The 26,939-nt window shown below is 39.9% G+C and overlaps 1 protein-coding gene and 1 long non-coding RNA gene across 4 annotated transcripts in view; one reads left to right on the top strand and one right to left on the bottom strand.

Moving 5' to 3' along the window:
* Positions 1-26,939, top strand: part of DTD1 (D-aminoacyl-tRNA deacylase 1) — a 207,829-nt gene that overhangs the window by 71,352 nt on the left and 109,538 nt on the right. The gene's annotated exons all lie outside the window — the stretch shown is intronic.
* On the bottom strand, positions 4,540-13,854 carry LOC131485363 (uncharacterized). Its single transcript, XR_009248793.1, has 3 exons — positions 13,668-13,854; positions 12,843-12,953; positions 4,540-4,943 (listed from the first exon to the last, which is right to left on the bottom strand). It is a non-coding gene; the product is annotated as an uncharacterized LOC131485363 (long non-coding RNA).

Genomic DNA, 26,939 nt, shown 5'->3' with positions numbered 1-26,939 from the left:
GAAGAGAGATAGTGTGTGGGGGAGGGGCAGAGAGAGAGGGAGACAGAATCCATGGCAGGCTCCATGCTGTCAGCATACAGCCCGATGTGGGACTCGAACTCGAGCTTAATTGACTGAACCACCCAGGTACTCCTTTTTTCAAATGAAATACTGTGAAATGGTTTCTTTTTTGAAACGTGTAACTCTAAAGGTACACTTGTGCCTTTCAAAAATGAAATTGTTATACATGAAGGAGGATTGTGATGAATACCAGACTATGATTGTTAATAAAAACAGATTTGAGAACTGATAAGTTCCACATCCAACCACATGACCCACACAAGCACTGTGAGAGGGGAGCAGCTCACTTTTCACTTTAAGTGACTGGTTCAAGGTCATGAGACATGGCCATTAGGTAGGAGAGCTGGGTTCTGACATAAGGGTCTTTTTAAATTTTATTTTATTTTTATTTTATTTTTTAAATGTTTATTTTTGAGAGAGAAAGAAAGAGAGAGAGGCAAAGAGGGAGCGAGATAGAGAATCCCAAGTAGGTCCTGCGCTGTTAGCACTGACCCTATTGTAGGCTTGAACTCATGAAATGTGAGCTCATGCTGTGAGCCAAAATCAAAAGTTAGGCACTTTAACCGACTGAGCCACACTGACGCCGCCACAGGAGACAGTCTTTCAGACTGCACTACCTCAGATTTCTGACTTTATTTTCTTAACTACCATCTTTCTGATTTATTATGTGGTCTGTTTAAACAAATGAAGCCTCAGGATTTCTCAGGCTAGTGGGTGCTTCTTTGTCTTTCAGCGGACTCCAGGAGACCTGAGGTTTATGGGTCTCCCCAAAGGTTGGATGGTATTGACCAAAGTCCCTCAGTATCTGCTTGCAAAGCTGTTCTTTGGAGCTTACTCATTCTGTGGTTATTTCTCCAGGCCAGAGCTCTGGAAATCACTGGTCCGCCTCCAGAACCTCTTTATCTCACAGTCAGAGGCATTGTCTGAGTTTGACAGGCTGGAAAAAAAATTTATTTTGTAAAAGGTTAGCTTAGTAAGGGAGGCTTCAGTTTTATACATATGCAAATAAAAGTGTCTTACACTGTTAAAAGACCCCCCTTTTTTGAACATTACTCAATATTAACAGTGCTCTTTTGGTTAAGATTGTATTATTGTTAGCATTTTTATTTTATTTTTTATTTTATTTTATTTTAGTTTAGTTTAGTTTACTTTTTACTTTACTTACTTTTTTCTTTACTTTAGTTTTTTAAACATTTATTTATTTTTGAGACAGAAAGAGCATGAACAGGAGAGGGTCAGAGAGAGAGGGAGACACAGAATCTGAAACAGGCTCCAGGCTCTGAGCTGTCAGCACAGAGCCTGACGCGGGGCTCGAACCCACGTATCGTGAGATCATGACCTGAGCTGAAGTCGGACGCTCAACCGACTGAGCCACCCAGGTGCCCCAGCATTTTTATTTTATTTTATTTATTTATTTAAAAAAAATTTTTTTTTTTTTAACGTTTATTTTTGAGACAGAGAGAGACAGAGCATGAATGGGGGAGGGTCAGAGAGAGAGGGAGACACAGAATCAGAAACAGGCTCCAGGCTCTGAGCGGTCAGCAGAGCCCGACGTGGGGCTCGAACTCATGGACTGTGAGATCATGACCTGAGCCGAAGTCAGCCACTTAACCGACTGAGCCACCCAGGCGCCCCAAGCATTTTTATTTTAAAAAATAATCATGGCTTAGAAAATGAATACATGTATATGGATCATGTTTCTACATTTTATTTTAATCTTTAATTTAGATTATAAAGTTATTTCAAAGAGTGTTTTTTAGTTATTATAATGTTTAGCTGTGTTATGATAATCACATTTAAATTTAATTTCAGTAACACCAAGACAAGAACCTTGAAATTTAGGGTTTGCAGTACAGTGTAGGAAATGAGGGTCCATTGGGAATGCTGCCTATTCAATATCTTTGTTTTTCAGACAAGCTCAGGAACTCTCTTAAGTTAATGTAGATACAAATAGCTTCGATTACCACTGAATTTATGTGAGTGATTATGGTAGACTAATGAGTTAATCAGCTAGCAGCCCATTCTAGCCACTGATGTACTAGACTAATTGCTTTATTTGCCTGGGTTAGTTTTCCTGCCTCTTTTAGTGAACATCATAATTTCTGTTTATTACAAGGGTTAGTCAGTTTTAATTATGGCAATTTTTTCTGAAATACACATTTTTAAAACTTTGTACTGTAGAAAACTTCACACTCACATAGAGAGGACAGTGTAACAAATCTCCATATAGTCATCATCCTGTATCAGTAACTATCATCCATTACAGAAAATTCACATTTCTTGGGTATTCCGGTATGCATGGCATGGCTGTGGGGCCTGCTGGTTGAGTTCAGCTGGAGAGAGGTATGGGGCAGAACACACATCAGAGAGGGACTGTTGTGGGGACCACAGAAAATTTTTCACTGAATGTCTTCTTTCCGTATTTGCTGTCTTCTTCCCTATTTGATTTAGTTTGTTTTAATTTTTTTCCTAACACAGATAGGCAGTGTAGCAGTAAACTTGCTTGTATGTAAATCTTTGCCTCTTTGTGTATTTCTTTAGGACAATGGAAGGAACATCTAAATATGAAAAAGGCTTGAATATTTTCATTCTCCCCTATGAAGATATTATTGTAACCTGATCAATTTTAGCAATCTTGCCTTTTTCTTATTAGTTCTATGTCAGTTATTTACTTTTTTTCCTTTTTTTAAATGTTTATTTTTGAGAGAGTGAGAGAGAGAGTGTGTGTGTGCATGCAAGTGAGCACGAGTCGGGGAGGGGCAGAGAGACGGGGAGACACAGAATCCAAAGAAGGCTCCAGACTCTGAGCTGTCAGCACAGAGCCTGACGCAGGGCTCCAACGCATGGACTGTGAGATTGTGACCTGAGCCAAAGTCGGATGCTTAACCAACTAAGCCACCCAGGTGCCCCTAGGTCAGTTATTTTCTGAATGGAAGTATCTTTATTGGGATTATCTTAAATGCTAGCTGCTACAGCACACAAACTCAGAATCTCTGTGGCTTAACTCACAGTTAATCTCACCAAAGTATAACATGGTTTGGAGGGGATCTACTCCATTTGCTGACTTGGGGGTCCAGACTCCCTCCAGCTTATAACACTGGCCTCCCAGGCAGGGGAAGAAAGCAGTAGAGTCACCTCATCAACTCTTATGCATCACCTCTGCTCATGTTCCCATCTGAATCACTTCATGAGAGGCTGAGAACATAAAGTGTAATGCACTCCCAGACACTTGAAGTATGCCCACCAGGGAATAGGTGGTTTGAAATCAAGCGTTTTGACCATTTTGGCATAGCCTTTCCAAGTACATTCTGTAAGTCCAGCATCAGAGCCTTTCAAGGAATGGATTTAGTGTTATTTACATTTTAGTGGCAGTATTCTTTTTTGTTGTTGCTTTAAATGTATTTTAATTTTTAGACTTTTTAATTTTGAAATAGACATCTGTGGGTGATATGTTCAAGAATCCCTAGTAGATGCTTGAAACTGCAGATAGTACTGAACCTTACATATACTATGTTTTGTCCTATCTGGACATATATCTATGGTAAAGTTTACTTTATGAATTAGGCACAGTAAAAACTTAATAGCAACAACTATTGATACAATAGGAAGAATTATAACAATGTACTGTAATGAAAGTTATGTGAATATGGTGTCTCTCTCAAATATTTTCTTGTACTGTACTCACCCCTCTTGTAATGTGAGATGATAAAATGTCTATGTGATGAGGTGCGGTGAATGATGTAGCCACTGTGATGTATTATTGGGCTACTATTAACCTTCTGATGATAATGTCAGAAGGAGGATCATCTGCTTGATGACCACATTTTACCACGGATAACTGAAACCATGAAAACAAAACCTTTGATAAGGGGAGACTACTATTTTACAAAGTTGTGAAAATAGTACACAGGGGGCCTACTCAAACTTTCCCTAACATTAGCGTCTTTCATAAGCATAGTATAATGATTGAAACCAGAAAATTAACATGGATATACTAGTCTACAAATCTTGTTTGAATTTTGTCATAGGCAGTGGTATCAATATTAAAACCAGAGTTGTTCTCAGCTTCCTGTTTGCACATCCTCCTCACCCATAGGTGGTCTGTCTTTGCTTACAGGTGTCACTTACTTTATAAGTCAGCAGGATGAACTGAGAATCCCCCAAGTACTTGAGTCTAGGCCCACACTGCTGAGTAACATGTAAGCTAGCACTGGGCCTTTTGTAGTTCATGCATTACTACTTTGTTGACAATATGCCAGAACAAATCAGGGGAAGGAAAGACTTTATTTATTAGACAGTAGACAGAGAACCTCCAGTAGTCTTGGGGACTTTTAAGATAAATATGACCTAAAACTGCTTTAATCATCACTTTTCCATAACCTCCTCTGTGGCCACAGATAGCATCTCTAACCTTAATTAATTGGGTTACCCAAATATGGGCTTAGACACACAAGGGTCAGATTGAGGAAGTCTGGATCATTCAGCGGAAAATCATTCTAACTGCTGCCTTAATTCAAGTCTACTGAGTGCCTGGAACCTTGTAAAGAAATAGGAGTATGTATATTAGTGCTTTATTGCTATGGAACAAATTACCCAAAACTTAATGGCTTAAAATAACAATAACTCATATACTTCTTGTGAGTCAGGGATTCAGGATTGGCTTCACTGGGTAGTTCTGGCTCAGGGTATCTTGTGAGGTTGTAGTTATCAGTTGGCTCTGTAGTCATATGAAGGCTTGACTGGGGCTGGAGAATGTGCTTTCAAGTTGGTCCACAGGACTGGCAGTTTGGGCTTGGCTACTGGTGGGAGGCCTTGATTCTTCTCCACATGAGACTCTCTATGGATTTGTTTGATGTGGCTTATAATGTGGCAGCTGGCTTACCCTAGGGTAAACAGTTCAAGAGAGAGCAAGGTGGATCACAAGTCACACACCATCATTTCCACAATATCTGTTGGTTACATAGGTTAGCCCTACTCACTGTGGGAAGGGAGTATGCAAGGCCTGAATACCAGGAAGTAAAAATTCTTATGTGCTGTCTTGGCAGCTGGCTACTACAGTGGGAGATAGAGAAGCGACAAGGCTCTGTAATACTGTATGTGTCATTTATTGAAAACAACATTAATTACAGTTACATACTACTGGATATTTGGCTCTTGTGGCCATTGTGGTATTTTGGATTTTAATGAAAAATCAAAACCAAGAACTATCAAAAGAAAGTAGGCCGGAGTGCCTGGGTGGCTCATTTGGTTAAAGCATTCGACTCTTGATTTTGGCTCAGGTCATGCATGATCCTGCAGTTGGTGAGATCGAGCCCCACATTGGGCTTTGTGCTGAAGCGTGGAGGCTCTTTGAGATTCTCCCTCCCTCCCCCACTTTTACGTGTGTGTGTGTGCATCTACATTCACTCTCTCAAAAAAAAGAAAAAGAAAACGGGTCTCATTAACATTGAAGTTTGGTAGGCAGAAGTAGAGAGTTTGAGTCAGAGGCTTGAATTCCAGTATTGACCTCTGCTGCCTGCAAGATCGTCATGGGGCTTAAAGAGGATGGTTATCTCTGCCCTGTGGACCTCATGGGCTGTTTTGAAGGATGCAGTTGAGTGTGAGGGGATACATGAATTATGCAGTGTGTTACGGGAATATCAATCGTGATAACGAGAGAGATTTAAAAAATGCAGTGAGATTTGTTCAGTACTTAAACTTGGAAGCAACTGAGGTATTTTTCAGACTAGATGTTTTAGTATTGAGCTTTATTTATTTTTGTGCGGGATAGAAATACCAGTGACTACAAGTGCCTTTATTATGAGGAGCTGTAAGGTCAAAGCCATGGGCTTGGTGTGTGTGGAGGGTGGGTGGGGAACTGTCATAGTTCTGTAAGGAAGTTTAAATCCAAGCGACAAGTCCATTTGGAATTTTCTTTAGAGCCATTCTATCTAGGATTGGGCCTTTCCCCTCTTTGCCATTGCCTTTTGGCCTGTCGCAAATGTTTGCCTCTGACTTCTTTTCATAGATCAGTGTTTCAAATCTAAGGATTCTCTTTTGCTCTTTCATTGTGGGAAGGCAAAAATTCACTCAGGGGCCTCAGTCTAATGGTCGTTTATGAGGTCCATGGCTGAATGTGTGGGCTATGGTCCCTGAGATTTGAGTGACAGATCTTGGAGAAATGGCTAAAAAGTGAACTTAAGGTCAGGCAAAGATTTCTGAAAATCCATGTTAGAGGTAGGAAAAGCTTGAATTATCATAAATATTTGGTGCCCAGTGTTTTGCTATAAGGTTTGCTCATTAGTGTTACATCTGTCCACACAAAGTTATTATTATTAAGCACCTTTACATGGATATCTGGGGGAAGAAGCATTCCAGGGAGAGAGCTTAAAGGTTTGGGCTGTATGTAGATTTAAAGATGTAAAGGGACATCTAGCTGGTTCACTCAGTAGAGCAAGTGACTCTTGGTTTCAGGGTTGTAAGTTCAAACCCCACATTGGGGATAGTTTACTTAATTAAAACAATTAAAGTTTATAAAAAATTTTAATTTTAAGTCTAAATATCAAACTGTTACCATTCTCTTTTCTGTTTATGCTTAATTTCTATAACTGAATGCTTGTAATGTTTTATGTCTTTGCAATAGATATTAATACATGAAAGAGTTGATGAAATGTGCCTTTTTTTTTTTTTCTGAAATGAAGGAATTGTGCCATCCAGTTTCATTTCTCAATGGCTACTAATGATTTGTAGTTTGTGTTCAACCCCCAATAAATACACAGGTAATTTGGTTAGTAGGAGTATAAGAAGAGAGATTCATGACTTTACTGTTTTTCTTTTTTCTGCCAGATTTATTTCGTTTTTTAAAATTTATTATTATTTTTTAATGTTTATTTAGTTTTGAGAGAGAGAGAGAGAGAGAAAGAGCGCGAGAGGGTGAGGGGAAGAGAGAGGGAGACACAGAATCTGAAGCAGGCTCCAGGCTCCAAGCTGTCAGCACAGAGCCCTATGTGAGGCTGGAACCCATACGTGAGATCATGACCTTAGCTGAAGCCGGGTGCTTAACCAACTGAGCCACCCAGGCGCTCCATTTTTTTGCCAGCTTTATTGAGATGTAATTGACATATAGCATTGTGTAAGTTTAAGGTGCACAATGTGATAATTAAATACACATATATATTGTGAAATGATTACCACATTGAGAATTATAAGTTTTCTTTGGTGGCGGGAACATTTAAGATTATTCTCTTAACAACTTTCAAGTCTATAGAACAGTATTAATATAGTCACCATGCTGTACATAACATCCTCAGAATTTATTTATCTTATAATGAAAATTTTGTATTCTTTAACTAACATTCTCCCCATTTCCCCCACTCTCTAGCCCCTGGCAACCATCATTCTATCCCTTTATTAGTATTTTGTTAATTTAGATTGCACATACAAGGAGATTATACAGTATTTGTCTTTGTCTAACTTATTCATTTAGCATAATGTCCTCATGATCCATCCATGTTGTTGCAAATGGCAGGATCTCTTTCTTTCTTTTTTTTATGGCTGAATAATATTGCATTAGCTAGCTAGCTAGCTAGGTAGATAGATAGAGATAGATATATCACACTTTCTTTATCCACTTATCTGTTGATGGACACTTAGGTTGTTTCTATGTTTTGGCTATTATGAATAATGCTGTAATTAACTTAGGGGTGCAGATATTTCTTCAAGACAGTGATTTCATTTCCTTTGGATGTTTATCCAGAAGTGCAGTTGGTGGATCATATGATAGTTCTGTTTTTTCTATTTTTAACTTTTTTTTTTTTTTTAAATTTTTTTTTCAACGTTTTTTATTTATTTTTGGGACAGAGAGAGACAGAGCATGAATGGGGGAGGGGCAGAGAGAGAGGGAGACACAGAATCGGAAACAGGCTCCAGGCTCCGAGCCATCAGCCCAGAGCCTGACGCGGGGCTCGAACTCACGGACCGCGAGATCGTGACCTGGCTGAAGTCGGACGCCCAACCGACTGCGCCACCCAGGCGCCCCTATTTTTAACTTTTTGAAGAGCCTTCATACTGTTTTCCATCATGGCTATACCAGTTTCCATTGTCACCACTAAGGGTTCCTTCCCTTTTCTCCACATCCTCACCAGCATTTGTTATCTCTTGTCTTTTTGATGATAGCCATTCCAGCAAGTGTGAGTGGTTTGATTTGCATTTCTCTGATGATTAGTCATGTTGAACTTATTTTCATATACCTATTGGGCATTTGGAAAATGCCTGTTCAAGGTCTTCTGCCCATTTACAAAACAAGATTATTGGGAGTTTTTTTTTGCTGTTGTGTTGTATGAGTTTCTTATGTATTTTGGATATTAACCCCTTATCTTATATATGACTTGCAAATGTTTTTTCCATTCATTTGGTTGTCTTTTCATTTTGTTGATACTATTTGTTTTTCTTATCCCACTGTTTAAGCATGATTGACTTAAAAATTTATGCTTCTGTCTTTCTGAGGTAATATTTATTTTATTATTTATTTATTATTTTTAATTTAAAAGACTTATTTATTATTATTTTTATACATATATAATTTATTGTCAAATTGGTTTCCATACAACACCCAATGTTCATCCCAAAAGGTGCCCTCCTCCATGCCCATCACCCACTTTCCCCTCCCCCCCCACCCCCATCAACCCTCAGTTTGTTCTCAGTATTTAAGAGTCTCTTATGGTTTGCCTCTCTCCCTTTCTGTAACTTTTTACCCCCTTTCCCTCCCCCTTGGTCTACTGTTAAGTTTCTCAGGATCCACAATGAGTGAAAACATATGGTATCTGTCTTTCTCTGCCTGACTTATTTCACTTAGCACAATACTCTCCAGTTCTTTCCATGTTGCTACAAATGGCCATATTTCATTCTTTCTCATTGCCAAGTAGTATTCCATTGTGTATATAAACCACATCTTCTTTATCCATTCGTCAGTTGATGGACATTTAGGCTCTTTCCATAATTTGGCTATTGTTGAAAGTGCTGCTATAAACATTGGGGTACAAGGGCCCCTGTGCATCAGCACTCCTGTATCCCTTGGGTAAATTCCTAGCAGTGCTATTGCTGGGTCATAGGGTAGATCTATTTTTAATTTTTTGAGGAATCTCCACACTGTTTTCCAGAGCGGCTGCACCAGTTTGCATTCCCACCAACAGTGCAAGAGGGTTCCTGTTTCTCCACATCCTCGCCAGCGTCTATAGTCTCCTGATTTGTTCATTTTAGCCACTCAGACTGGCGTGAGGTAGTATCTCAGTGTGGTTTTGATTTGTATTTCCCTGATGAGGAGTGATGTTGAGTATCTTTTCATGTGTCTCTTGGCCATGTGGATGTCTTCTTTAGAAAAGTGTCTATTCATGTCTTCTGCCCATTTCTTCACTGGATTATTTGTTTTTTGGGTGTGGAGTTTGGTGAATTCTTTATAGATTTTAGATACTAACCCTTTATCCGATATGTCATTTGCAAATATCTTCTCCCATTTCATAGGCTGCCTTTTAGTTTTGCTGATTGTTTCCTTCGCTGTGCAGAAGCTCTTTATCTTGATGAGGTCCCAATAGTTCATTTTTGCTTTTAATTCCCTTGCCTTTGGAGATGTGTCAAGCAAGAAATTGCTGCGGCTGAGGTCAAAGAGGTTTTTTCCTGCTTTCTCCTCTAGGGTTTTGATGGTTTCCTGTCTCACATTCAGGCCCTTCATCCATTTTCAGTTTATTTTTGTGAATGGTGTGAGGAAGTGGTCTAGTTTCATTCTTCTGCATGTTGCTGTCCAGTTCTCCCAGCACCATTTGCTAAAGAGACTGTCTTTTTTCCATTGGATACTGTTTTCTGACTTGTCAAATATTAGTTGGCTGTACATTTGTGGGTCCAATTCTGGATTCTCTATTCTATTCCATTGGTCTGTGTGTCTGTTTTTGTGCCAAGACCATACTGTCTTGATGATTACAGCTTTGTAGTGGAGGCTAAAGCCTGGGATTGTGATGCCTCCTGCTTTGGTTTTGTTTTTCAACATTACTTTGGCTATTTGGGGTCTTTTGTGGTTCCATACAAATTTTAGGATTGTTTGTTCTAGCTTCGAGAAGAATGCTGGTGCAATTTTGATTGGGATTGTTTTCAATGTGTAGATTGCTTTGGGTAGTATTGACATGTTAACAATATTTGTTCTTCCAATCCATGAGCATGGAATGTTTTTCCATTTTTTTGTGTATCTTCTTCAATTTCCTTCATAAGTTTTCTATAGTTTTCAGCATACAGATCTTTTACATCTTTGGTTAGGTTTATTCCTAGGTATTTTATGATTCTTGGTGCAGTTGTGAATGGGATTAGATTCTTTATTTGTCTTTCTGTTGCTTCATTATTAGTGTATAAGAATGCAACTGATTTCTGTACATTGACTTTGTATCCTGAAACTTTGCTGAATTCATGTATCAGTTCTGGCAGACTTTTGGTGGAGTCTATCAGGTTTTCCATGTATAATATCATGCCATCTGCAAAAAGTGAAAGCTTGACTTCCATCTGTGCCAATTTGGGTGCCTTTGATTTCCTTCTGTTTTATGATTGCTGATGCTAGAACTTCCAACACTATGTTAAACAACAGCGGTGAGAGTGGACATCCTTCTCGTGTTCCTGATCTCAGGGGGAAGGCTCTCAGTTTTTCCCTATTGAGGATGATATTAGCTGTGGGCTTTTCATAAATGGCTTTTATGATGTTTAAGTATGTTCCTTCTATCCTGACTTTCTCGAGGGTTTTTATTAAGAAAGATGCTGACTTTTGTCAAATGCTTTTTCTGCATCGATTGACAGGATCATATGGTTCTTATCTTTTCTTTTATTAATGTGATGTATCACATTGATTGATTTGCAAATGTTGAACCAGCCCTACAGCCCAGGAATGAATCCCACTTGATCATGGTGAATAGTTCTTTTTATATGCTGTTGAATTTGATTTGCTGGTATCTTGTTGAGAATATTTGCATCCATGTTCATCAGGGATATTGGCCTGTAATTCTCCTTTTTTGTGGGGTCTCTGTCTGGTTTGGGAATCAAGGTAATTCTGGATTCATAGAATGAGTCCAGAAGCTTTCCTTCTGTTTCTATTTCCTGGAACAGCTTGAGAAGGAGAGGTTTTAACTCTGCTTTAAATGTCTGGTAGAATTCCCCTGGGAAGCCATCTGGCCTAGGACTCTACTTTGTTGAGAGATTTTTGATAACTGATTCAATTTCTTCACTAGTTATGGGTCTGTTCAAATTTTCTGTTTCTTCCCGTTTGAGTTTTGGTAGTGTGTGGTTGTCTAGGAATTTGTCCATTTCTTCCAGGTTGTCCAGTTTGTTGGCATCTAATTTTTTCATAGAATTCTCTGCTAACTGTGTTTCTGAATGGTTGGTTGTGATAAGTCCAATTTCAGTAGTGATTTTATCTAATTGGTTCCTTTCTCTTTTCTTTTTGAGAAGTTTGGCTAGGGACGTATCAATTTTTTTTTTTTTTTCAAAAAGCAGCTCTTAGGTTAATTGATCTTTTCTGTGTTTTTGGATTCTGTGTTATTTCTGCTCCAGTCTTTATTATTTCTCTTCTTCTGTTGTCCTTGGGGTTTCTTTGCCGTTCTGTTTCTAGTTCCTTTAGGTGTGCTGTTAGATTTTGTATTTGGGATATTTCTTCTTTCTTGAGATAGGTCTGGTTTGCAGTGTATTTTCCTCTTAGGACTGCCTTTGCTGCATCCCAAAAGGTTTGGACTGGCATGTTTTCATTTTCACTTGTTTCCATATATTTTTAAATTTCTTAATTACCTGGTTGACCTGTTCATTCTTTAGTAGGGTGTTCTTTAACCTCCATGCATTTGGAGGTTTTCCAAACTTTTTCCTATGGTTGATTTCAAGTTTCATAGTGTTGTGATCTGAAAATATGCATGGTATGATCTCAATTCATATTTCTTTTTTATTTTGAGAAAGGGAGAAAGAATGAGTGGGAGAGAGGGGCAGAGGAGGGGAGAGAGAGAGAGACATAGAGGGAGGGAGAGGGAGAGGGAGGATATCTTAAGAAGGCTCCATGCTCAGTGCAGAGCCTGACTCAGGGCTTGATTCCACAACCCTGGGATCATGACCTGAACTGAAGTCAGGAGTCAGACGCTCAACCTCCTGAGCCACCCAGGTGCCCTAAGAGATAATATTTGTTACTAACATAGCCCACGTTAATATCAAAGGCAGAATTTTTGGTACAGCCAGCTTGCCCACTTACTTAAGGCTGGGACACTGGTTAGCAGTTGAAGCTGTGGCTGTGTGGTGCAACACGAGCCTGCACTTTGAGGTGTAACACTCTAAGGCATGCGATCTGGTTCAACACTGCCTAGCTGTGTGGCTTTGGACAGGTTACTTACCCTTCCTCGTAGAAAGTAGGTAAAGCACCCGAAATGGCATCTGGCACATTTTAGGCACTGAAAATGGAACTTTATCATTTATAATGCTTTTAAGATATCTGGGATGTCTGAATGAATATGTTCTTTAAAAAAAGAACACATATAAGTACAGATAACTCAAATGTGCATGGCTGATTTCTTAAGAATCTACAATTTCAAAATAAGGTCTTTTTGTGTACCTCACAAGAAAAATGGAACAGGCATCTTTCTGTGATATAGTCTGATGGGTCAGATCCTGAGTCAGGTGTTGAAAAACTTGACCAAAAGCAATGCCTGTTGTTGGTTTGCACTTTTGGCCCTGTTGCCCCCACTGTGACTGCTTAGGCTGATATGGGTTGGGGGAAATGGGGGTGCTCTAACATTTACCTGGCTTTATAGAATCTTATCTCCCTCCTTCATGAGCAGCTACGTACACATATGCTTTTTCCATTCTATTCATGATGTTTAATTTCTCTTTTCTTGTCATATCAATTTAGCCTGAAATTGAGATCACAAAAACATCATTTATTTAAGATCATGTTTAGTAGGTTTATTTAATTTTATTATCTTTCATAGGGTTTCTTATGGCTAATTAAAACAGTACTTTTAAAGACTTCTTCCTTTAGCATAAAAGACTTTTTAAAATAGATGCTCTTTTTAGCAACTTCAAGAAGATTGCAAAGCATTAAAAAATTAGATAAATTCAGGAAACACAGAGAAGTAAATTTGACTGGATAAAAATTAACCCTTCATATATATAAAGAAATTTGGAAGATCGGGACAGCTGGCTGGCTTAGTCAGAGGAACATGTGACTCTTGATCTTAGGGTCATGAGTTTGAGCCCCACATGGGGTGTAGAGATTACTTAAATAAATAAAACTTAAAAAGAAAAGAAATTTAGAAGATAAAAGTTAGACTAGGAGAGTCTTTGGCTTTTGGCTTGGAGGAGGCCAAGGTGCAACTTTCCTCGGTTCATTCGACACCAGCCGCCTAAGTTCGACCCCAATGAGATCAAACCATGTACCTGAGGTGCACTGGTTGGGGAATTGGTGCCACATCTGCCCTGGCCCCCAAGATTGGCCCCTTGGGTCTGTCTCCAATAAAGGTTAGTGATGACATCACCACGTAGCCAGTGATTGGAAGGGTCTGAGGATTAATTACAGTGAAACTGACCATTCAGAACAGAGAGGCCCAGGTTGAAGTGGTACGTACGTTCTGCCTGTCTTGATTATTGAGGAACCACCAAGAGACAGAAAAAAAAACATTAAACATGGTGAAAATATCACTTTTGATGAGATTGTCACCATTGGCCGACAGATGCAGCACCGTTCTGTAGCTAGAGAGCTCTCTGGAACCATTAAAGACATCTTGGGGACTACTCAGTCTGTGGGCTGCAATATTGATGGCCGCCGCCCTCCTGACATCATAGATCACATGACAGTGGTGCAGAGGAATGTTCAGCTAGTTAGGAACTACAAAGGAAAATATTTCAATAAAGGATCATTTGACAACCAAAAATAAATACATAAAGTTAGACTAGGAGAAAATATTTTCATCTTTTCTTTTCTTCTCTCTCTCTCACTTTCACAAAATCAGCTTTATTTGTACAAACAAGGATATCATGGGAGTGATTTCCAAAGCCTTGTCTCCTATTTTCAACATTTTAAAATCGAATTTTTCATTGAGGTAGTTATAGGTTCACATGCAGTTTTAAGGAATAATACAGTGAGATATTGCATACCCTTCACCCAGTTTTCTCTAATGTCAGTATCTTATAAAAGTACAGTATAATATCACTGCCAGGACATAGATTCGGTTCACCTATCTTTAGGGTAAGTGATTTCTCTTTTTGCTTATTGATGTCCAATTGATCCAGCACCATTTGTTGAAAAGGCTGTCTTTTCCTCCACTTTTATCCTTTTGTCAAAAACCAGTTGGACTTGCTTGTGTGGATCTATTTTTGGGCTCTCTTATTTTGTTCCATTGACCTAGGTGTATATCCCTCCACCATTATCATGCTATCTTGATTACTCTAGCTGTATAGTAAGCCTTAGTATTGGGTATAGTGATTCCTTCCACTTTATTCTCCTTTCCAGACTTGTTTGAGTCTGTGGCCTGTGCTTTCCCATATAAATTTTAGAATAAACGTATCTGATAAAAACTAAGATGGGATTTTGATAGGAATTGCATTAAACCTGTATATCACTTTGCAGTGAGTTAACTTTACTATGTTGAGTCTTCTAATGCAGAAACATGGCTCCCCATTTATGAAATATTTTCTTTTCTATGAAAAAATAACTAGTACTTGGAACCCATAAAGAGCCTCTACAAATCAGTTTTTAAAAGGCCAGAGGTCATTAGGAAACTGGGAAAAGGCTATTTTCAGGCAATTCCCGTATGAAATACAAATGGCTTCTAAGATTTGAAAAGATGCTCAATCTCACTGGTGTTCAGGAAATGCAAATTATAAGATCCCATTGTTGTGTGTGTTTAGATTGGTAAAAATAAAACAGATAATATTATCAGTTGATAAGAGTACAAGGAAAATGGGTACTGTGATATGCTGATGGTGGGAGAAAGCTGATGAAGACTTTTTTTTTTTTTTTTTTTTAAGTAGGTTCCATGCGCAATGTGGGGCTTGAACTCAGGACCCTGAGATTACAAGTCGCATGCTCTGCTGACTGAGCCACCAGGTGTCCCATTGGTGAAGACTTTTTTAAAAGGTTACTTTTTTTAGTTCCAGTATAATTAACATACAGTGTTACATTAGTTTCAGGTATATGATATAGTGATTCAGCAATTCTATACATTACTCAGTGCTCATCATGGTAAGTGTACTCTTCACCTATTTCACCCATTCCCCATACCCATCTCCCCTGTGGTGACTATATTTAAGAGTCTGTTTGCTGGTTTGTCTCTTTTTCTCTTTATTCATTTGTTTTATTTCTTAAATTCCACGTATGAATAAAATCATATGGTATTTGTCTTTCTCTGACTGACTTACTTCATTTAGCATTATATCTTCTAGATTCATACATGTTGTTGCAAATGGCAAGATTCCACTCTTTTGTATAGCTGAGTAATATTCCTCTGTGTGTGTGATGTGTATCACATTTTCTTTATCCATTCATCTATTGATGGACAGTTGGGTTCCTTCCATAGTTTGGCTATTGTAAATAATGCTGCAATAAACATAGGGGTGTATGTATCTTTTTCAATTAGTGTTTTTGTATTCTTTGGATAAATACCCAGTAGTGGAATTACTGGACCATATTGTAATTCTATTTAAAAACAATTTTTTTTGATGTTTATTTTTGAGAGAGAGCATGAGTAGGGGAGGGGCAGAGAGAGAGGGAGACACAGAATCTGAAGCAGGCTCCAGGCTCTGGGCTGTCAGCACAGAGCCCATTGTGGGGCTCAAACCCATGATCCGTGAGATCACGACTTAAGTTGAAGTCAGACTCTTAGCTGACTGAGCCACCCAGGTGCCCCTCGTAAATCTAGTTTTAACTTTTTGAGGAACCTCCATACTGTTTTCCACAGTGGCTTCACCAGTTTGCATTCTTACCAACAATTCACAAGTGTTCCTTTTTCTCCACATCCTCATCAACACTGTTTCTTGTGTTTTTGATTGTAGCCATTCTGACAGGTGTGAGGTGATAGCTCAGTGTGGTTTTGATTTGCATTTCTCTGATGATTATTGATGTTGAGCATCTTTTCATGTGTCTGTTGGCCATCTGTATGTCTTCTTTGGAGAAATGTCTGTTCATGTCTTTTGCCCATTTTTTAAATTGGATTATTTGTGGTTTTGGTGTTGAGTAATATCAGTTCTTTATATATTTTGGCTACTAACCCATTTTCAGATATATCATTTGCAAATATCTTCTCCCATTCAGTTTTGATTGTTTCTTTTGCTGTGCAGAAGGTTTTTATTTTGGTTTAATCCTAATAGTTTATTTTTGCTTTTGTTTCCCTTGCCTTAAGAGGCATATCTAGAAAAATGTTGGTTTTTTGACAAAAATGGCTAATATCAGAGAAATTACTGCCTGTGCTCTCTTCTAGGATTTTTATGGTTTCAGGTCTTACATTTAGGTCTTTAATCCATTTTGAGTTTATTTTTGTGTATGATGTAAGAAAGTGGTCCAGTTTTATTCTTTTACATGTAATTGTCCAGTTTTCCCAACATCATTTGTTGAGGACACTTTCTTCTATAGCTGTTCAGTTTTCCCAACATTGTTGAAGAAAGAGACTTTCTCCTGCTGCATATTGTTCCCTCCTTTGTCAAAGATTAATTGAACATATAAGTGTGGGTTTATTTTTGGGCTTTCTATTCTGTTCTATTGATATATGTGTCTGTTTTTGTGCCAGTACAATACTGTTTTTATTACCACAGCTTTGTAGTATATCTTGAAGTCTGGAATTGTGATACCTCCACTTTTATTCTTCTTTTTCTATGTTGCTTTGGTTATTCAGGGTCTTTTGTGACTCATACAAACTTTAGGATTATTTGTTCTGTGAAAAATTCTGTTGCTATTTTGATAGGGATTATATTAAACGTGTAGATTGCTTTGGGTAGTATTCACATTTTAACAGATTTTTCCTTCCAATTCATGAATATGGAATGTCTTTCTATTTCTTTGTGTCTTCAGTTTCTTTTATCAGTATTTTATAGTTTTCAGAATACAGGTCTTTCATCTCCTTGGTTAAATTTATTCCTGGGCATTTTATTGTTTTTGGTGCAGTTATAAATGGGATTGTTTCCTTAATTTCTCTGTTGTTTCACTATTGGTGTATTGAAATGCAACCAATTTCTGTACATTGATTTTTTTATCCTATGACTTTACTGAATTCATTTATCAGTTTCAGCAGTTTTTTGGTGGAGTCTTTATGGTTTTCTGTATATGGTGTCATTGTATCTGCAAATAGGGAAAGTTTGACTTCTAAAAAAAAAAATGTTTTTTTTTTTTTAAGTAAGATTTATGCCCAGTGTGGAGCCCAGTGTAGGACTTGAACTCACGACCCTGAGATCAAGACCTAAGCTAAGATCAAGAGTCAGATTTTTATTTATTTTGAGAGAGAAAGAGACAGAGAGAAAGAGAGAGAGAGATGGAGAGAGAGAATGAGCAGGGGAGGGACAGAGAGAGAGAGAGAATCCCAAGCAGGCTCCACACTGTCAGCATGGAGCCCTTTGCAGGGCTTGAACTCACAAACCATGAGATCATGACCTGAGCTGAAATCAAGAGTTGGATGCTTAACTGATTGAGCCACCCAAGCGCCCCTTCCTTACCAATTTGTGGATGCCTTTTTGTTGTTGTTGTCTGATTGCTGTGGCTAAGACTTCCAGTACTGTGTTGAATATAAGTGGTGAGAGTGGCCATATTTGTCTTCCTGTTCTTAGGGGAAAAGCTTTTAGTATTTCACCATTGAGGATGATGTTAGCTGTGGGCTTTTAATATATGCCCTTTATTATGTTGAGGTATGTTCCCTCTAAATCTTTGTTGAAGGTTTTAATCATGAGTGGATGTTGTATTTTGTCAGATGCTTTTTCTGCATCTGTTGAAATGATCATACGGTTTTTATCATTTCTCTTGTTGATATGATTTATCCTGTTGATTGATTTGTGAATACTGAACTACTCTTGCGTCCCAGGAATAAATCCCACGTAATCGTGTGTGAATGATTTTTTTTATACATACATTTTTTTTTTTTTTAAGTAAACCCTACCCCCAACATGGGGCTTGAACTCACAGCCCTAAGATCAAGAGTTGCATGCTCAACTGACTGAGCTAGCCAGGTGCCCTTGATTTTTGGTTGGATTTGGTTTGCTAGTATTTTGTTGAGGATTTTTGCATCTATGTTCATCAGTGATATTGGCCTGTAGTTCTTTTTTTTCTGTGGTGTCTCTATCTAGCTTTGGTATAAGGGTAATGTTGGCTTTATAGAATAAATTTTGAAGTTTTCGTTCCTTTTCTATTTTTTTGGAATAGTTTGAGAATAGAAGATATTAACTCTTCTTTAAATGTTTGGTAGAATTCACCTATGTTGGTCTCTGCTCCTGGACTTTTGTTTGTTGGGGGTCTTTTGATTACTGATTCAATTTCATTGATCTGTTCAAATTTTTAATTTCTTTGGTTCAGTTTTGGGAGGTAACATGTTTCTAGGTATTTATCCATTTCTTCTAGGTGGTCTAATCTGTTGGCCTGTAATTTTAGATATATTTCAAATATTTCAGATATTCTCTTATAATCCTCTGTATCTCCGTGGTATTGGGTGTTATTTCTCCTCTTTCATTTCTGATATTGTTTGAGTCCTCTCTCTCTCCCTCTCTCCCTCCTTTTCTCCCTCCTTTTCTCCCTCCTTTTCTCCCTTTCTCTCTCTCTCTCTCTCTCTCTCTCTCCCTCTCTCTCTCTCCCTCTCTCCCCCTCTCTCCCTCTCTCCCTCTCTCCCTCTCTCCCTCTCTCCCTCTCTCCCTCTCTCCCTCTCTCCCTCTCTTCCTCGCTCCCTCTCCCTCTCTCTGTCTCTCTTTCTCTTTTTGACGAGTCTGGCTAAAGGTTTATCAGTTTTCTTGATCTTTGCAAAGAACCTGGTCCTGGTTGCATTGATCTGGTTTTGTTTGTTTCTATTTCAGTTATTTCTGTTTTAATCTTTATTATTTCCTTCTTTCTACTGATTTTGTGTTTGCTAGTTCTTGTTTTTCTAGCTCCTTTAGGTGTAAGGTTAGGTTGTTTATTTGAGATTTGTCTTGCTTCTTGAGGTAGGCCTTTATTGCTATTGCTTTTGATGCATCCCACAGATATTGTACTGTTGTATTTTGATTTGTCTCCATGAATTTTTTAATTTCCTCTTTGATGTAATGATTGACCTATTCATTGTTTAGTAGCATGTTATTTAACCTCCATGTATTTGTGGTCTTCCCAGATTTTTTGTTGTGGTTGATTTCAAGTTTCATAGTGTGTGGTTGGAAAAGATGCTCTACAATTTAAAAAAAAATTTTTTTTACGTTTATCTATTTTTAAGAGACAGACCGTGAGTGGGGGAGGGGCAGAGAGAGAGAGGGAGACACAGAATCTGAAGCAGACTCCAGGCTCTGAGCAAGCTGTCAGCACAGAGCCTGATGTGGGGCTTGAACCCATGAACTGCAATATCATGACCTGAGCTGAAGTCAGATGCTCAACCAACTGAGCCACCCAGGCGCCCTTTTTATTGTGTTTTTGTAATTTTTTTAAATGTCCTCTACTATTTTTTTAAAGTATTTATTTATTTATTTATTTTTATTTTGAGAAGGAGAGACAGCACAGGTGGGGGAGGGCGGGGGGGGGAGAGAGAGAGGGAGAGAGAGGGAATCCCAACCAGGCTCTGCGCTGCCAGGACACAGCCCACCATGGGGCTTTAACTCATGAACTGTGAGATCATGACCTAAGCTGAAATCAAGAGTTGGATGCTCAACCAACTGAGCCACCCAGGCACCCCTGGAGTCCTCTACTATTATTGTATTACTATTGATCACTTCCTTTATGTTTATTATTAACTGCTTTATGTATTTGGGTGCTTCCAGGTTGGGCACATATTTACAATTGTTGTATCTTCTTTGATTGTTCCCTTTATGAATGTAGTGTCCTTCTTCATCTCTTATTTCAGTCTTCGTTTTGTCGTTTTTGTTTTACAGTGTTTTAGTCTTTTTTGTTTCATAAGTATTGCTACCTCATCTTTCTTTTCACTTCTATTTGCATGATAAATGCTTTTCTGTTCCTTCACTTTCAATCTGCATGTGTCTTTAGGACTGAAATGAGTCTCTTGTAGGCAGCATGAAGGTGGGTCTTGCTTTGTTGTCTATTCTGTCACCTGGTGAAAACTGTTTAGAAGGCGTTTAGCAATGTTGATCAAAATTTGAACCACACATAAGTGGCCTGAGGAATTTCACTTCTTTGAACCCCTTTCAGAAGTTTGTGCACATGTGCATGAAGTTATTGGTATAGGGGGGCTCAGTATGGCATTATGGAAATGGCTAAAATGCTCATCAGTAAAGGAAAGGTTAGACAAATCATATCTATAGTGTAGAATACTGTGCACCATTTAAAAAGAATGAGGCTGGGGGCGCCTGTTGGTTAAGTGTCTGACTTCAGCTCAGGTCATGATCTCATGGTCTATGAGTTTGGGCCCCACGTTGGGCTCTGTGCTGTCAGTTTGGAGCCTGGAGCCTTCTTCAGATTCTGTCTCCCTCTCTCTCTGCCCCTCCCCAATCACGTTCTGTCTCTCAAAATATGAATAAACGTTAAAAAAAAAAAAAGAATGAGGCTGAGGGGTACCTGGGTGGCTCAGTCAGTTAAGCATCTGACTTTTTTTTTTAAGTATATTTATTTATTTTGAAAGAGAGAGAGAGAGTAAGCAGGGGAGGGGCAGACAGAGGGGGAGAGAGAGAATCCCAAGCAGGCTCCCCACTGTCAGTGCACAGAGCCTGATGTGGGGCTTGAACTCACAAACTGTGAGATCATGACCTGAGCCAAATCAAGAGTCAGATGCTTAACTGATTGAGCCACCCAGGTGTCCCTAAGCATCTGACTCCTCATATCAGCTCAGGTCATGATCTCGCAGTCATGGGGTTGAGCCCTGCATGGAGCCTATTTGGGATTCTCTCTCTCTCTCAAAATAAATTAAAAAAAAAAAAAAAGAATGAGGCTGGCCTATTTGTACTGACATTCAAATTAGGTAAGAATAGGAAAGAAGTCAAATTATACCCTCTCCTGTTTTTAGTTCTAGTTTGCTTTTAAACAGATATAAACTGGCCATCTGGTTTATTCTGACTTTCCTGTCACATTGTTGAACTGATACAGCTGCTTCAGATAATTACATTGTGGCCCAGGGAGTCTAAAATTACTGATAAATTAACTTTGTTTTTATGGTTCTTATCTTGAAGTCATCTTTATTGCTTTCGTGGTGTACCAAAATGGGAAATAAAGGTCCAGGGCTGTGGGGAGGGGGCTGTGCCTCAGGCAGGAATGATGTGTCTCTGGCTATGTCTACTGGTCTCATCCTGTCAGTGCCCTGGCCCTTTGTTATCCTACTCAGGTTAAAAGGGCATTGCTAACCTCTTTGAGGAATGGCCTTTTCTTTGACAGGGTCTTAATAGGGCTGGCATCTGAAGGATCCTTGTTTTTCTGATGCAGTTGGGAGAAAAGTTTCATAAAAGATAATCATGAAACAGTTGAGTAAATACTTTGATCTATATGCCTATCAGAATGAATTGATCATTACATTTAATAAAACAAAATACTTATTTTTTCAAAGACACATCAGAACAGAACTTCTGTGACCAGAGCTCATTTCCTGTATGTTCTTTTCCAATTAAAAAATTTTACTATGAATTATTTAAGACAAATAAGAAGGAGTAAGACAGTGAACACAGTGTATCTACCTCTGAGCGTAAGAAAGTAGGTTCTTGAAGATATCTCAGTCAGGAGAGGGCTGGCCATTTTCTTGCCCATTGTGCTAGTGCTTTCTGATTAACATGGGTATCTGAGGCTCAGCTCCATGCTGTTGTGGTGTCCTTCTAAGGCAAGGCCCAGATTCTGTAGTGATGCAGTGCTGCAGAAGAGACTGGACTGGAGGATCAGACTCAGAAAATTGCTTCTTGTGATTTCTTTGTAGGTGAAATTTAGTCTTTAAAGTTGATTGGAAGCTCTTTCCCCTGCTCTTGCCAAAGCTGTTGCAATAATGGCACCCTTGGGTGGGCCAGTGAGGCTCTTATCCTTTGCAGTGAAGGAGTCCAGATCTGGTCCCTTTCCCCCACATACTTCAGTGCCTTCCTATCCATCATCTCTCTGTCTATCCATCCGTCCTTCTGTCTGTCCATCTGTCCATCCATCCATCCTAACATCCTGGCATCCCTTCATCAATGCGGTATTCGTTGAGTATCTACTGTGTTAAGGCTCTGTGTTTGGCATGGCCAGGCTGTTGAAGTCCTGCTGAGAGCAAGAAGGGCAGCTATAGAGCACGTTGGACCAGCCCTGTTCATTATTCTGTATCTTCTTCTGGTCCTGCAGTGGTTTCAATATGGAGTCAGGGTGGAGCCATGCTCTACATAGGTGTTTGAGTCTGGTGTGGTACTGCTCATGTAGGCCACCCTGCCCAGCATGTGGTCAGGACTGACACTCTGGTTGTTGGAGTCACGCTGCTAGTGGCTGTCCAGGTGGCAGTAGATGCCCTTCAAAGAGGAGAACTGCTCAGGGCACATGGAGCATCACTTTGGTGTGGCTTTTGTGGTTGTGTTCTCATCAATGAAGATCTCAGGGCAATGGATGCATTGTAGGTCAGCCTTCTTGGAGAGCTAGGGGTGGCGGGTGAGCACATGCTTCTCCAGCCACCAGTTCTGGTTGTAGTCTGGTTGTAGTGTCCTTGCAGACCACTTCTGCCCACAAGTTTCTCCCAGTGTCCCAGCTGAGAGAAACAAGTAATTCTAGCCTGTTTTAGGAGCTTTTCTAAGAGAGGAATGTCCAGGGTACTATGGCAGAGTGTATTGTATGTGTATTAGTGTATATTTAAGAGATAGATGGAGAGAGGGAGGGAGGAAGGATCTGTGTATGGGTAAGTGAGAAGGACATAGGACGTTTCAAAGTGAGGGACAGGTTTTTGCAAAGACACAGGGAGAGAGAGCATAGCATATTAGGTATTTATTGTTAGGTAACGAAATACCTCAAAACTTAGTGGCTTAATATAACAGTATTTATTATCTTATATGCTTTCTGAGCATCAGGAATTCAGCAGCAGTTTAGCTGGGTGGTTTTGGCTCAGAGTCTGTGGTGGGGTTGCAGGCAAGGTGTCAGGCCAGGGCCAAAGCCATCTAAAAACTTGACGAGGGCTGGAGGGTCTGCTTCCAAAGTAGCTCACTTACATGGCTGGCAGGTTCATACTGGCTGTTGGCAAAACATCTCAACTCCTTTCCTGATGCCTCTTTCTAGGACTGCATGACTGTCCTCACAGCAAGCTGCCAGCTTCCGCAGAGCAAGTGATCCAAGAGAGAGCAGGGTGGAAGCTGCAATGTCTTCTGTGACCTAGCCTTGCTGGTCATTTCACAGTGTCATGCAGTGACAACCCCATACTATCATTTGACAGTGTCCTGTTGGCCACATAGGCCAGCCATATCTACTGTGAGGGGGATGGGGACTACGTAAGGGTATGACTTCCAGGAGGCAAGGATTATTTGGGCCTTCTTGGAGGCTGCTGCCACAGCATGGTCCTGAATCTGCAAGCTGGTCTGAAGGCTGGAGGGGGATAGCTGAGAGTGAGGGGAACTGATTAGGGTGGGGATCCCGGTACAGGTTCTTGACACTATTTTAAGCACTTTGTGTTTTATCTTCAAAGTCCTGGGGAGTCCTGGAAGGATTTTACTCAGGCAAATGACATGCTCAGTGTGCTTTTTAGTCTGTAGCTCTGGTAGAAGTGTGGCGTGTGTTGGGGGCGGAAGGTAGATGTGTGACACAAGGGCTGCTGGTGGTGGTCTGTTTAGATGTTCTGTAGGTCTCACCCTCCCTGGAGCACCTGGAGCTGCATTAGAGTCCCCAGTTGTGGTAAATCGCACCTCCCCCTACCTCCTTCTCCATAAGGGAGACTTGGCCATACAGACTGGAGAGGCTATAGACTTTTTTTTTTTTTTTTTCAATATATGAAGTTTATTGTCAAATTGGTTTCCATACAACACCCAGTGCTCATCCCAAAAGGTGCCCTCCTCAATACCCATCACCCACCCTCCCCTCCCTCCCATCCCCCATCAACCCTCAGTTTGTTCTCAGTTTTTAACAGTCTCTTATGCTTTGGCTCTCTTCCACTCTAACCTCTTTTTTTTTTTTTCCCCTTCCCCTCCCCCATGGGTTTCTGTCAAGTTTCTCAGGATCCACCTAAGAGTGAAAACATAAGGTATCTGTCTTTCTCTGTATGGCTTATTTCACTTAGCATAACACTCTCCAGTTCCATCCATGTTGCTACAAAGGGCCATATTTCATTCTTTCTCATTGCCACGTAGTACTCCATTGTGTATATAAACCATAATTTCTTTATCCATTCATCAGTTGATGGACATTTCGGCTCTTTCCATAATTTGGCTATTGTTGAGAGTGCTGCTATAAACATTGGGGTACAAGTGCCCCTATGCATCAGTACTCCTGTGTCCCTTGGGTAAATTCCTAGCAGTGCTATTGCTGGGTCATAGGGTAGGTCTATTTTTAATTTTTTGAGGAACCTCCACACTGTTTTCCAGAGTAGCTGCACCAATTTGCATTCCCACCAGCTGGAGAGGCTATAGACTTAATAAGCCAGTGGCCTCCAGGGTAGGGTGTGGGGGAAAAAAAAAGTCATTTGGAGTATGAGAAGTAAATATTACCACTTTTATTTGTATGTATCTCATTTTTTAAGATGTCTATTTTTAGGACTATTTTATGATGTCCTTAGCATGTGAGTACTGCAGAAGATGTATATAACTTATAAGTTAGTGAGTGTACATCATTGGGAGTATGTGTCCTGTGTCTTTTACCAATAGGGTAGATCATCACTAAGAGGGAGGCTGGTCCTGGAGTTGGGGGCAGGATCGGCAGTTGTGCCCAGTGTCACCTTCCATGACTGGGTGCTTTCATAGAGGCCCTGCTGCACCTCAGCACTGTCTTCAGGAGACCTGTGGTGGCATGGTGCCCACTTAAGCCCCTTGGTGGTGGCTGGCCCCTAGCAACTGCCCCTTGTGATCAGGGTCACACTGGGGAAGCCATTCTCAGGTATCTCCTGGCCTCAAGGGTCATACCTGCATTGACATCAGGCTTAGAAGCATTGGTAGTTCTTCCCTATGCAGGTCATTCAGTTTCTCTGAGGGCTCCTCTTGGTTTGTAAAACAAGGGTGGGCCACCTCTGCAGGGTGCTTTGGTGGAAGGGCCTTGCGCAGTGCCTAGCATGTAGTATTCTTCTGCCTTCCCACACCCCACGTTATGCATAATAGGCCAACATGGCTGAAGATTCCTTCCTGACAGTGTCCAAAGTCAGGACCCCAGGGAGGCTACCACTACCTGTCATTTAGGCCCTGGGGCCCCAATGACAAATTGAGTTCCAGGAGGATCCTGGCTTATTCACCTTGGTCACCCATACTGTGGTTAATGGTGCTCCTGAATTAAAAACATGAGAAGTAGCTTTGATAACAAAGTGAAATGTTCTTAGCAATTGGGACCTCTGTTCCTGAAGAATGACAGTTTTTAGTCTTTGATGAAGGTACCCATTCTGTGCAGCCTTTGTTTGCAAGGTGTACTTTGTAGTCTGAAATTAAAAAAAAAATAAAAGTCAGTTCTGTGGTCTTTCCAGTAACTTTGAAGTATCTTTACAAAAGAATGCATCTGGTCCACAGAGCTTATTTTTATAATCTCTTGCATGTTATTTGCAAAATATCTTTTTAACCTTTTATTTTGAAATAGTTTTAGATTTACAGAAAAGTAGTAAAAATAGTAATGAGGAGTTTTTGTACCCTCTTCTAACTTCCCTTAATGTTAACATTTTACATGAACATAGCACAGTTATCAAAAGCTATCAAGAAATCAAGAAATGAACATTGATATACATATCAAGAAATGAACATTGATATAATGTCGAAGTAAGTACAAAGTTGAAGTAAACTTCAACTCTTACTAGAATTTCCCTGATATTCCCACTAGTGTCCCTTTTGTGTTCCAGGATCCAATCCAGGATCTCACATTGGATTTGTCATCCTGGGACAGTGCCTCAGTCTCCATTTTATATTTTTGAAAATGTGTAAACCCGAGTTTGTAGAAATCCTTTGAATGTAATTTTGTTTTCTTCACAAAGTCCTTGTTGCCCCCCAGCTATGACCTGGCTTCTTCTGCTGGGTCATAGCCAGTTACATGGCTGGCACATAGTACTTGCTCAGTAACTAGCTGCTGTTGTTTTGATGGTCAATGAAGCATGGTCATTGGTATGCTACCAGTATTCTTTAGTTACTTTTGGAGCTTACTGTCCTCCTTACATGGCACCTGTGGAGAAATGCTTTCTAGTTTACTTAAATGCAGGTGTGAGATGGGAAAGTGCCTCAGACTGTGTGCCACAAGCATCTGTTTTCAGTGTCCGGATGTCTGGTGCAGGAGTGGGGCTCGGTGTGGTATTCTCTATCACAGATGCTTTACGCAAAGCCTGAGAAATCCCAGATCTCACTGTTCAAAGTTTATGCACAGTAATAAGCCACACTGTCTCGGGTAGCCTGACTGCTTATGGGATGGCTTTTCCCAAGACTCTTGGGGTTCTCTAGAAGTGCCAGGGCTGTGGAAGGGCACATGCAAAGGTGACACTCTGTGTATATAGACTATGGCAAGGAATTCTTTTCTTTCTAGGCCTGATATTAGGTAAAAATATATAGTGGTGGTAAGTGGATTGGTGGGGGAGGGTGTTTTATTCTAGAGTTTTCTGTAAAAGTGAATTCATTACCTGGATTCTAGGGTTGTGCCC

Source organism: Neofelis nebulosa, chromosome 9 (genome assembly GCF_028018385.1).
Source record: "Neofelis nebulosa isolate mNeoNeb1 chromosome 9, mNeoNeb1.pri, whole genome shotgun sequence".
Taxonomy (NCBI): domain Eukaryota; kingdom Metazoa; phylum Chordata; class Mammalia; order Carnivora; family Felidae; genus Neofelis; species Neofelis nebulosa.
This window is presented reverse-complemented; position numbering and strand designations above follow the sequence as displayed.